This window comes from Callithrix jacchus, chromosome 10, assembly GCF_049354715.1.
Source record: "Callithrix jacchus isolate 240 chromosome 10, calJac240_pri, whole genome shotgun sequence".
Classification (NCBI taxonomy): domain Eukaryota; kingdom Metazoa; phylum Chordata; class Mammalia; order Primates; family Cebidae; genus Callithrix; species Callithrix jacchus.
The window spans coordinates 34,943,740-34,954,198 of NC_133511.1; the positions used below are offsets into that span (position 1 = coordinate 34,943,740).

The window sequence follows — 10,459 nt, forward strand, 5'->3', positions numbered from 1 at the left end:
AGGTCTCTTACAGCAGAATAAAAATGAGTTCCAAACCTTTTGTTTTTTAAAGCAAATTCAATTTAATGCTATGGACTCTCATTGAATCCCACAGTGATCTGGAGTCTAGGCTAGGTCAGGCCAGTCTTAGGCTTGAAACATAGAGGGAATGAGGGCAGAGATGGGAGGGGTCATTGTTATTCTTAAAGGGGAATCTGCACAGCCTGCCCCACCAGGGTTGGGTAGGGCCAGGCCTCTCCTCCAGGTTTGGACTTGGAAGTCCTTCCACCCCAAATCAACGGTCATTAGCCAAAATTTTTTTTTTCAGAGTATCACTCTGTTGCCTAAGCTGGAGTGCAGCGGCTTGATCTTGGCTCACTGCAACCTCCGCCTCCCGGGTTCAAGAGATTCTCCTGCCTCTGTCTCCTGAGTAGAGGGATTACAGGCACCCACCACCATGCCCAGCTAATTTTTGTGTTTTTAGTAGAGACGGGGTTTCACCATGTTGGGCAGGTTGGTCTTGAACTCCTGACCTCAGGTGATCCACTGGGCCTCGGCCTCGGCCTCGGCCTCGCAACGTGCTGGGATTATAGGTGTGAGCCACCACACCAGGCCAGCCAAGCCTTCTCACTTCCAAAGCTGCTTTATTCCTATCAGAAACATGGAAAGTGGGGTCTTCAGAATCCAGGCCTCCCTTTCCTGTCAACTGCCACAGTAACTGGTAATTAGGCTCCTTACTCCCTGATTGCTTGCTCTCTGCTCATCTGAGTTTCTGAGGGTGGAATCAGCATGGCTTTGATGTTATGAATCTGGCCTGAAGTCATACCCTTGTCATTGTACTTTATGGAGGAAAAGTTAGTTCATTTCTCCAGGGCACAAATCAATTGCCTTTCCTGCCAGGTGAGACTTGCTGCTTAGAGGTGGAAGCAGCTCTGTGTACTTGGAGGAGGCCAGGCTGGTGCACTCTGGATCTACCCTCGGTCCCTCTGAAGTGTCTAATGGGCCATTAGCACCATGTACTGCTCACAGCCAACTCATCAGGATGAGTAGTTATTAGAAAAAATGTTTCCATAAGTAAGTGACATGATAACTCACTGAAAATGGGAGATGTTTGGAGAAATGCTACATGGCGGCCCCATGGAGACAGGCAGCCCCTGCTGTTCTCCACTGCAAAGGCACCTTCTGATCACCGGGGTTCAGGGCTATCCAGGGAGTGCCATTCAGCCTCTTTTGCCAGCAGCTCTGAAACAGTGGCCTAGGAAAGGCTCTGCTAGAGCCCAGCAGCACGGGTTCCCTCTCTCCAAGGCTGTCTGGCTAGAGCTGCTGTTGTTTGCCAGGCTGTCATCAACAGAGGCACTGCTGCACCCTCAACAAGGAGACAGAACTGCTAGGAGGCTTCATCATAAACTGAGTCTGGAGAACAGAAGGGAAAATCCCAACCCAGGCAGGCACGATACCAGATTCCTGCTGGAATAAACAGGAAGCCCTGTAATTCACACTCTCTGTGACGCTGCAATCCCTGCCTCTCCTGTGTTGTGTTTCTGAGGATTTGGGTTTGCTCCAGCTGATGTGCAAACTCGAGTCTGGGTCTCTCATATATTTTCCCCCAGAGTAGAAGATAAAACAAAGGGATACATTCATTGCAAAAATGATTATAATGTGGCATTGGTGATGTACATTTTTCAGAAATTGTCATCATTGGATTTCATTCAAGTACAAACTAAAATCCGTTGCTTTGGGAAGCATAGCATTGATGGTGGGGTTCCCTATCCTGGGTCAGGGTGGGTGGGGCAGGGAACTGACTCCAGCTCACAAAGCCTTGACTCTCTCCCACCCCATCCGGCAGCTCAGATACAGGCACGATTTTGTTCTGTTTACCCATTCCTCTCTCTTGACTGTGCCCCGTGCCCGGGAGGCTGACAGAGGGCACAGGCTGGTGTGGAGGACATGGCTTCCAGAGGAGAACCATCACGTATGTGTCCCCTTGAAGCCAGCAGCCATGCGCAGAGGCTGATGGTTGTTACTGTCACCCCCTCTAAACACGGGACTTGACTGACCCAGGTGCTGCATAGAGGGCCCTGGTTGTCTTCCATCTGTCCCTGCAGAGGCAGAGAATGTGTGGAGAGGCAGCCTAACCTTCTGCAGCTGCACCTCCTCCTGCTCCCGGACAGAACCTGGGTTCGCCCTCACCCTCCTGCCGGGCCTGGTCTCCAGCTTAATCATAGAAATGTCATAGCTGCCTCTTGTCCTCGTGACTTTAACATCCTTCCCAGTGCCTGGGCACATTTAGAAGAGAAGTATTATCTTCCAAATAGAAATGAAAGGCACAGCCTGTTTATCTGAATATGACAGTCATCTGTCATTCATGATGTTTCCCTCAACAGTGGATGGGATATGCGAGGGTGGTCCTGTAACATTATAATACCATCTATTTTTTAACTATACCGCTTCTATGTTTATTTTATTCTATTTTTGAGATGGAGTCTTGCTCTGTTGCCCAGGCTATAGTGCAGTAGCATGATCTCAGCTAACTCCAACCTCTACCTCCAGGATTCAAGCAATTCTCCTGCATCAGCCTCCCAAGTAGCTGGGACTATAGATGCTCGCCACCACACCAGGCTAATTTTTTTGTATTTTTAGTAGAGGTGGAGTTTCATCATGTTGGCCAGGCTGGTCTTGAACTCCTGGCCTCAAATGATCCACCTGCCTTGGACTCCCAAAGTGCCGGGATTACAGGTGTGAGCCACCACACCCAGGCCCTCTTCTATGTTTAGAGACACAAATACTTAGCATTGTGTTACAGCTGCCTGCAGTATTCAGTACAGTCACGTGCTATGCAGGTGTGCACCTAGGAGCAATAGGCCACACCGTACAGTGTAGGTTTGTATAGGCTCTGCCATCTAGGTGTGTATATGTGCACTCTATGATGTCCTCACAACAATGAAATCACGTAACTCTGCATTTCACAGAATGCACCCATGCTGTGATGATGAATTTGCCTTTTTCTTGTAAATTCCATATGCATTCCTGAAAGCTCTACCCTGGAGGCGCTGGCTCCATCAGGTATCTATCAGGTTACCTTAGAACTTCCAGCTGGAGGGTTCTGTGTTCATCTCTCCCTGTCTGCATCAGGTCAGTACAGGCTGAAGGACGCATGGGGCTGGGATTCTTTGTGAAAAGTCTCTCCATAGGGCTGTGGGGGAGGATCCAGTCACCATGAAGACAGGCTGCATGCCTACAGAGGACGCCTCTGTTTATAGCCTTTCCACTGATACCATCCTGATGGTATTTTGTACCAGAAATGTAGGAAAATACAAGTGCCTTTTCTTTCCTATTCTTCCTCCTCAAGAGTTTTCTGAAGAAAATATTTGCATGGGTTCACAGTAGCAGAAGAAAAGGCAACATTTTATTCTTAGCTGGAGCCTTTCTCGCAAGCCTGAATTCAAAAGTATGGGATGAAACACATAGGGAATTTTTTTTTTCTCGACTGAGAGGACTTAGACTGGAGCCAGAGGCTGTACAACTTTCCCTTCTGCATTTGAACACTGGAACCTCAGATCTGGCATCAGACAGGCTCTCTAGTTATGTACTTATTTGGATTTTTTTCTTTTAAAATTAGTCTTGATTGTACTTTCAGAATCAGAGAATCACAAGTTATTTTGGGAATTGCCCAGAATGGAATGGTAGTTATGACATGAGCAACATATTGCAAACACCTGAAGAGCTAAAATAAAACCAAAAAAAAGTGAGGCCTGATCCCATGCTTAACATTCTGTTTTCTTGTCTGGAGTACAGTCTGCCCTCACCTCAGTGATGCCATTTTGAGGCTAAACTTGAGAAGCTTCTAGATTACCAAAGTGTCTTAACCTTAGTGAGCATCAGAAACTCCCGTGAAACTTTTCAACTCTCCCACTGCCCAGGACCACTTCAGGCCCATCAAGCCCTGATTTTTGGTGATGAGGCAGGACACCTGTGCTCTATTAAAAATTTCACTGGTGAATTTGATGCAACCCCCAGGTGAAGACCCATTGATTTAGAGCAAAAGTCTTTATTTTAATTAAGTGAAAACTGAGCCAGGCAAAGTGTATTGTGTAACATTTATTATGCAACAGGCAAATGGACTGGAATTTTCCAGCCAGGTGGCTCAGAGGGGCTCTGCTGGAAGGGAAAGGCCATGTAACTGGGCAACTATGGAGAGGCAAGCGAGGGGCAGGCTGCTGTGTCAGTGCAGAGCCTCTGCAGCTAGGTTTGGTCACTGTGTGGCCGGCTGATCTGGCTTTGCTTTTTTCAATTAAATAGATAAATTCTGTGTTTTACTTAATGCTTATTGTTTACTATGTGTGCATGCGTCTAAAGGGCAGGGGCTAGAAAGGCCATGAGGTCTATTTAGCAAATGCTTCAGCAACAGTTATCTGAAATAACAACGGCAAACACAGGCGGGAATAATTCACTGTGATAAGCAAGAGTTTCACGTGACAGTTTTGGAGCGTTAAACTTCAGAATGAGAACTTTCTCATCTTACAGCACGTGAAACTATATACAAAGGCCATAAGGATGGAATGAGGATAGGGAAGCCCTGTGGTCTGAATGAACAAGCACTTAGGGGAGAGTAGCAGAGGAGGAGCAGGGGAGGGAGGCTGGAACCTGCCTGGCCCAGCCGGCCAGCTCCTGGAGGCTGCACGGAGGAGCCCAGCAGGGGCTGCAGACTGATGTGAAGACTGTAAACCCAGTGGAAATGCCGAGCCTAAACTGTATCCATAAATAATAATGACTTTATTTTCCCCCATTGCTAATTAGAAACAATAATATACAAGGAAACAGAAGTTACTTAATGTATAATTATTCAGTCAGCAATTTTCAAATCATAAATATGGATTGCTGTGAGTTATGGTGTTGAAGTCTTCTGAAATAGAGCACAATATGCAAATGTGATTAATACAGCGAGGCTCCCAGTCGCTCTGAAACCCGCTTTTTCTTTCTTTAATAAAATGAGTGTTGCAGCCAGGTGTAGGTCATTAGCATTGATCAGTAGCAGTACCATTTCACCCCATTTCCTGCCTCTTTACTCTTCTGCAGTTGGAAAGGGTGAGATGGGTCAGCAGATTCCTCTCGGATGAGCCCTCGAGACCTGAGACCAATGCCGATATGATAAATAATTGCGGGTGGCTGATCAGCTTTTCAAAGGTCAAGTGTGAACCTCTGCAGAGCATTCTGGAACGACAGCACAGGTTCACATTCCACCCACACCTCTCCCTGGGTGATCTCAGTCCCCTGCCCACCCATGTTGCGGCAATGCCCACAGCCTTACCTCAGCCCAGACCCATCTTCTGCACTGCAGCCTCTTTCTGTGACAGCCTCACCAGAATAACTCACTGCCATCCAAAACTTAAAGCACACAAATACAAGCCTTGATCCACACCCTGCTTCTTTCATCGATTTGTTCCTACTTCAGCCTTTACTATCTCCAAAAATCACACCAAGCCAGAAATATAACAACCGAAGTCAGAAATTGCTCATCAGATATGTAAGAGTCACTTCTAACTCATTAGCAATTTCTGTCATTTCCACCTCCAAAATAGACTCCCTTCTTCCTGAGCCTTCACAGCCACTGTCAGGACCCGAGCCACAGTCATCCTTCCCGGCAGATCACAGCTCCCCCTGGGGGGCCTATCCAAGTCTATGCATGGTTCCTCCACCACTCCCCCAATTCCAGCCTTGTCTTCCTCTAATTCATTCACCATAGAAAATTCAGAGTGGCCTTTAAAAATATATGTTAACTCAGGAGGCTGAGGCAGGACGATCACTTGAGCCCCAGGAGGTCAAGGCTGCAGTGAACCATGATCCTGCCACTGCACTCCAGCCTAGGTGACAGAGGAAGCTTTGGCTCTGTCTCTGTCTCTCTCTGTATGTGTATATTCATTTGTATATTTATATAAATATATGTGGGTGTGTATATTATGTGTGTATAATATACATGCATATGCATATACACACTGATGATAGATATAGATAGATAGATAGGTAGATAGATGATAGATAGATAGATAGATAGATAGATAGATAGATAGATAGATAGACAGGTAGATTACACTAGATACCATTTACTTTCTCGCTTGAAACTCGTCAGTAGCTCCCATCAGCACATTAAGCCCAGAGCCCCGACCCTGTCAGCGTGGCCGTGTGGTGTGGCCGCTTCCCACTGCGCTGCTGCTGCCCTCGGCCACCCCAGCCTGCTCTTGGTTTCTTGGAGTTGCAGTGCTTTTCGCCTCAGGACTGAAAAGTGCCATCCCCTCTGCCAGACACCGTCTTGGTCTCCCTGGCCCCTCAGCTTTCCCGTCTCATCTTTCAGAGCTCAGGTGCAGGTCACCTTGAGAAGGGCCACTGCGCAGGTCTCCCTGCCTCTGCCCCAGCATCCAGACCTGGTTTTTCCTGTCACCTCACAAATCATAACCATGGATTCCTCTTGTTTTCACTTGTCATGTTTGTGTATGAGCAGCATTGCTGTGGAGTTGGGGAATGAAGCTCTGAGCAGGATGCAGGGCAGGGGTCGGTCCCCACGGAGCTGCCGCCTCTCCTTATCCCTCTGGGCCCCTTTTGACTGGGCACCCTTTCTTGTATATGAGAGACTTGAGACAGGCACCTTCATGGGTCTGAATTCAGAATAATAAGAGATATTTCCATTCCCAGCATCACTGTGTGGGCACCTGCTATGTGTATAAGGAACCCCACAGTGCCTCAGCAGTTACCTTGTAAAATGGGGACTTTGTGGGTGGAAATTTTAATCCCCAAACCTATTCAAGTCTAAATGTCTCTGCAGGGTCTGAGGGGCTGTCTGAAATTGCCCTCTGTGTCTGTGAACATTTGGCTGACAGCAGCGAGTGGGAGGGGAGGCAGTGCTGTGTGTACCAGCTGTCGGAAGCCAAAGCCGTGGGGAATGGTTGAATTCACTGAGTGGGCAGCGGGCACTTGGAAACTGACATTTTTCAGGAGCTCAGTGTGGAGTGACTGCGTGATTTTCATGAGAATGGGTAGTACGAACTTCAGAGCAGTCAGGGAGCAGGCCCACTGTCTCATCGGGAGCCCAGTGTCATAGATTCCTCCCTCACAGACAGCTGCGGGTGAGAGGGATGCTGGCCCTTTATTCAGTGTGGCCCCTTGCTTCTGCACAAGGTCCGCGGTGTGAGCAGCTGCCGCAGGAATGAGAGAAACAGATGACTTAGATGTGAGTGCTGAAACACCCTGTTTCCTAAACAAGTTTATGCACATAAGCGTTGGAGATAAAATGGCCATCTGGAAACTGCCAGCGGCACCGGCAGCACTGCCTCCTCCCTGACACTGGCAGGAGGGGCTGTGCTAGGTCAGCCTCTCTTTGGCCAACTCATATACAATTCAGTTACCAGTTCTGAAAGTAATAAACCTGCCTCACTGGAGAACCAGTCTAAATGCCCCTGACGCTTTTCAGGGCTTTTGGTCCTCCTCTTTGGCTTGAGGTACACAATTATAAAATAAGAGATACAGGAGTGCCCAGATTGCGTTGCCTACAGGTCCAGAGAGGAAAAGGCTGAGGCCGTGAGGACTCGAGAATATGGGCCAGTCAGCAAGTAAGAGCAGAGGAAGGGGAGGGAACAGGGCAGGAGGAAAGGGAGGGACACGAAGGGAGGGATGCAGGTGGGGTGGACAGGAAGCAAAAGGACGAGCTCAAGAGATGGGAGAAAGGAAAAAGAGAGGGAGAGGAGAGAGACATGGCAGAGGACATGTGAGAAGTGGAGTGGCTAAGAGGAGAGGAAGAGGAGTTTTTCTGGGACGCGTGATTTGCACACCCTCAAAAAAGTGACCCATGCAGATAAAATCAATTACAGCATACGTGATATTGAAAAATTCACAATCTGTATGCAAACATGACAGCAACACCATGAGCTCATTAGCAATCTGCAAATACAAAGAGAGATGCATGTTTGAGGCCACGTATATTCATCGTTTCATCCCCTGGCCCCAACCCCTGTAGACCAAAGAATGTCATTTCCTTCTGATAAAAAGTTTTTCTCTGACTGTAGTGTTCTTCTCTATTTTCAATTTGAACGGTCTCCATTGCTGTACTTTACTGGGTTATAAAATACCCTGGGAATGAAGTCTTTCAATCAACCTGAACGTAAGTGCGTTTCACAGTTCATCAGCCCCACAGGCTCCAGTCTGCTTGTGGTGCAGTGACACAGCCGCCTTCAGCTCTGGCGGCTGTGCTATGTCACATTCCTCTGAAGCCCTGCAGCTGGTGTGCAGCATACTTCTCTCTTGTCTGGAATATCGTGCCCCTCACTAGAGGATGCTGTAAGGGCACTGGTGCCTGTCGGCTGTTGTCTGTTACTTGCTTGGGATGCTATTCCATGAGCCTTTGTTAAGGGAGTGAAGTTCGTGGAGGTACATGAAGACTAGGGAGGCTCATTCTTTGTGCTGATGTTGATCTCCACCCGACTCATGAAATAAATGATTCACAGAAGATGATTTTTAATCTTTAACAAAATTTGAAATGTTACAGATTCACAGGAATTGGCAAAAATACAATACAGATAGTTTCCATGTACTCTTCAAATGTTGCATTTTATACAACTCCACACAATATAAAAATCAAAAAATTAACATTGGAATGATGTGTGTATAGTTAGTTCTCTGTTCATTTATCACATGTATAGATTTACGTAATTGCCGCTCAGTTGAGATGTAGACTTGTCCCATCGTCACTATTTGAGATTTCTCTAGTCCTATCCAGCCTCCTGCCCCCCAAATCCCTAATTCTCATCAACTTAATTTTTTTCTCCATATCTATAATTTTAAATGTTATGGAAACTGAATTACTATGTGACCTTTAATGATTGGCTTCTATTCACTCAGAATTGTGCCCTTGAAGGACATTCAACTGGGTGTGTATATCAAAATTTTCTTCCTTTTTATTTCTCAGTGATGGTATGGATATACCACAGTTCATTTAACCATTATCTTCTGGCAGGATATTTCAATAGTTTCCAGTGTTTGAATATTGCAAATAATCTAATATAAGTACTTACATTCTGGTTTTTGTGTGAACATAGGTTTCCAATTCTCTTTCCAGGTGTGCCATTGCTGGATTATACGGTAAGTATATGATAGTTATTTTTAAATTTCCAAACTGTACTCCAGAGTACCATGTTCTAACTCCGTCAACCATGTATGAAAAATGGGATTTCTTCACGTCCTCAGAAGCAAGCGTTATTGTAGCTATCTTTAGTTTTCTTCTTTTGATAGTTATGTAGTGTTAGCTCACTAGGGTCTGAATTGGTATTTCTCCGATGGCTAGTTATACGGAGCATCTTTTCATGTGCTTATTGTCTATTTGTTCCTCTTCTTCAGTCAAATCTATGTTTTTCTAACTAGTTAATTGAACTGTTTATATTTGTGCAGTGAGTTTTGAGTATTCTTTATATACTCTGGATAGTAGTCCACCGTCCTGTGTGTGTTTTACACATGTTTTCTCACAATCTGTAGTTTGTGTTTTATTTCTTTTGACATGGTCATTTATAGAGTGAAAGTTTTAAATATTGATAAAGTCCAATTTATTGATTTACTTTTCAAACAGATATGGTCTTGGTGCCATATCTTAGAATTCTTTACCAAGCTCTTAGTTTTAACAATTTTCTTTTTTTTCTAAAGTTTTTATAGTTCTTCAATTCACAGTTACATCCAGGATCCATTTTCAGGTAATTTTTTATATAAATAATGTGGTTGAGATTGAGGTTAATTTTTGCCCAATGCTAATTATGGTTCAAGCATCACTTGCTGAAAAGACATCCTCCCTCCAGTGAGTTGCTTTTGCAACTTTACAAAAATCAGATGGATTGGGGATATTTTTATGGTTCCATTTCTCTTTCATTGATCTGTCCTTGGGCCAACAGCACACTTTCTTGATTACTACAGATGCAGATGCTCCTCAGCTGATGATGCAGTTTTCTCCCAATATGTCTAATGTAAGTTAAAAATACTGTAAGTTGAAAATGTATTTAATACACCTAACCTACCAAGGGTCAGAGCTTAGCCTCGCCTGCCTTAAACACGCTCTGAAGACTTTGTTTGGGCAGCATCATCTAACATAAAGCCTATTTCATAATGAAGTGTGGAATATGTTATGCAAGTTATTGAAAACTGTACTGAAAGGAAAAGCAGAATGGTGGCATGGGTTTTCTCCATTAGCATACACAGCTGGAACCTTGCTGGGCCTGGAGAACATTTGAAGCCTTGAACTAAACTTAATTGCTGGACGATGGGTATGCTGCAGTGCCAGGGTCATCGACCTCTCTCCTTTCTGATATGGCTTGAGAATCGCTGCTGGAAGGCTCTGGGGCACTGACACTTGTTGATGGTTTAGCAGAAGTAGTGTTCCTCAGGAAGATGTCATGTTTCAGTATCCATTGCTTATCCTCGTGATCTTGAGGCTGACTGGAGCTGAGGCTCC

General features: G+C 45.6%; 1 long non-coding RNA gene across 1 annotated transcript; it reads right to left on the reverse strand.

Moving 5' to 3' along the window:
* Window positions 1-4,022: 4,022 nt before the first annotated feature.
* Window positions 4,023-5,454, reverse strand: LOC144577973 (uncharacterized). The gene is made up of 2 exons (XR_013522844.1): window positions 5,288-5,454; window positions 4,023-5,190 (listed from the first exon to the last, which is right to left on the reverse strand). It is a non-coding gene; the product is annotated as an uncharacterized LOC144577973 (long non-coding RNA).
* Window positions 5,455-10,459: the final 5,005 nt, after the last annotated feature.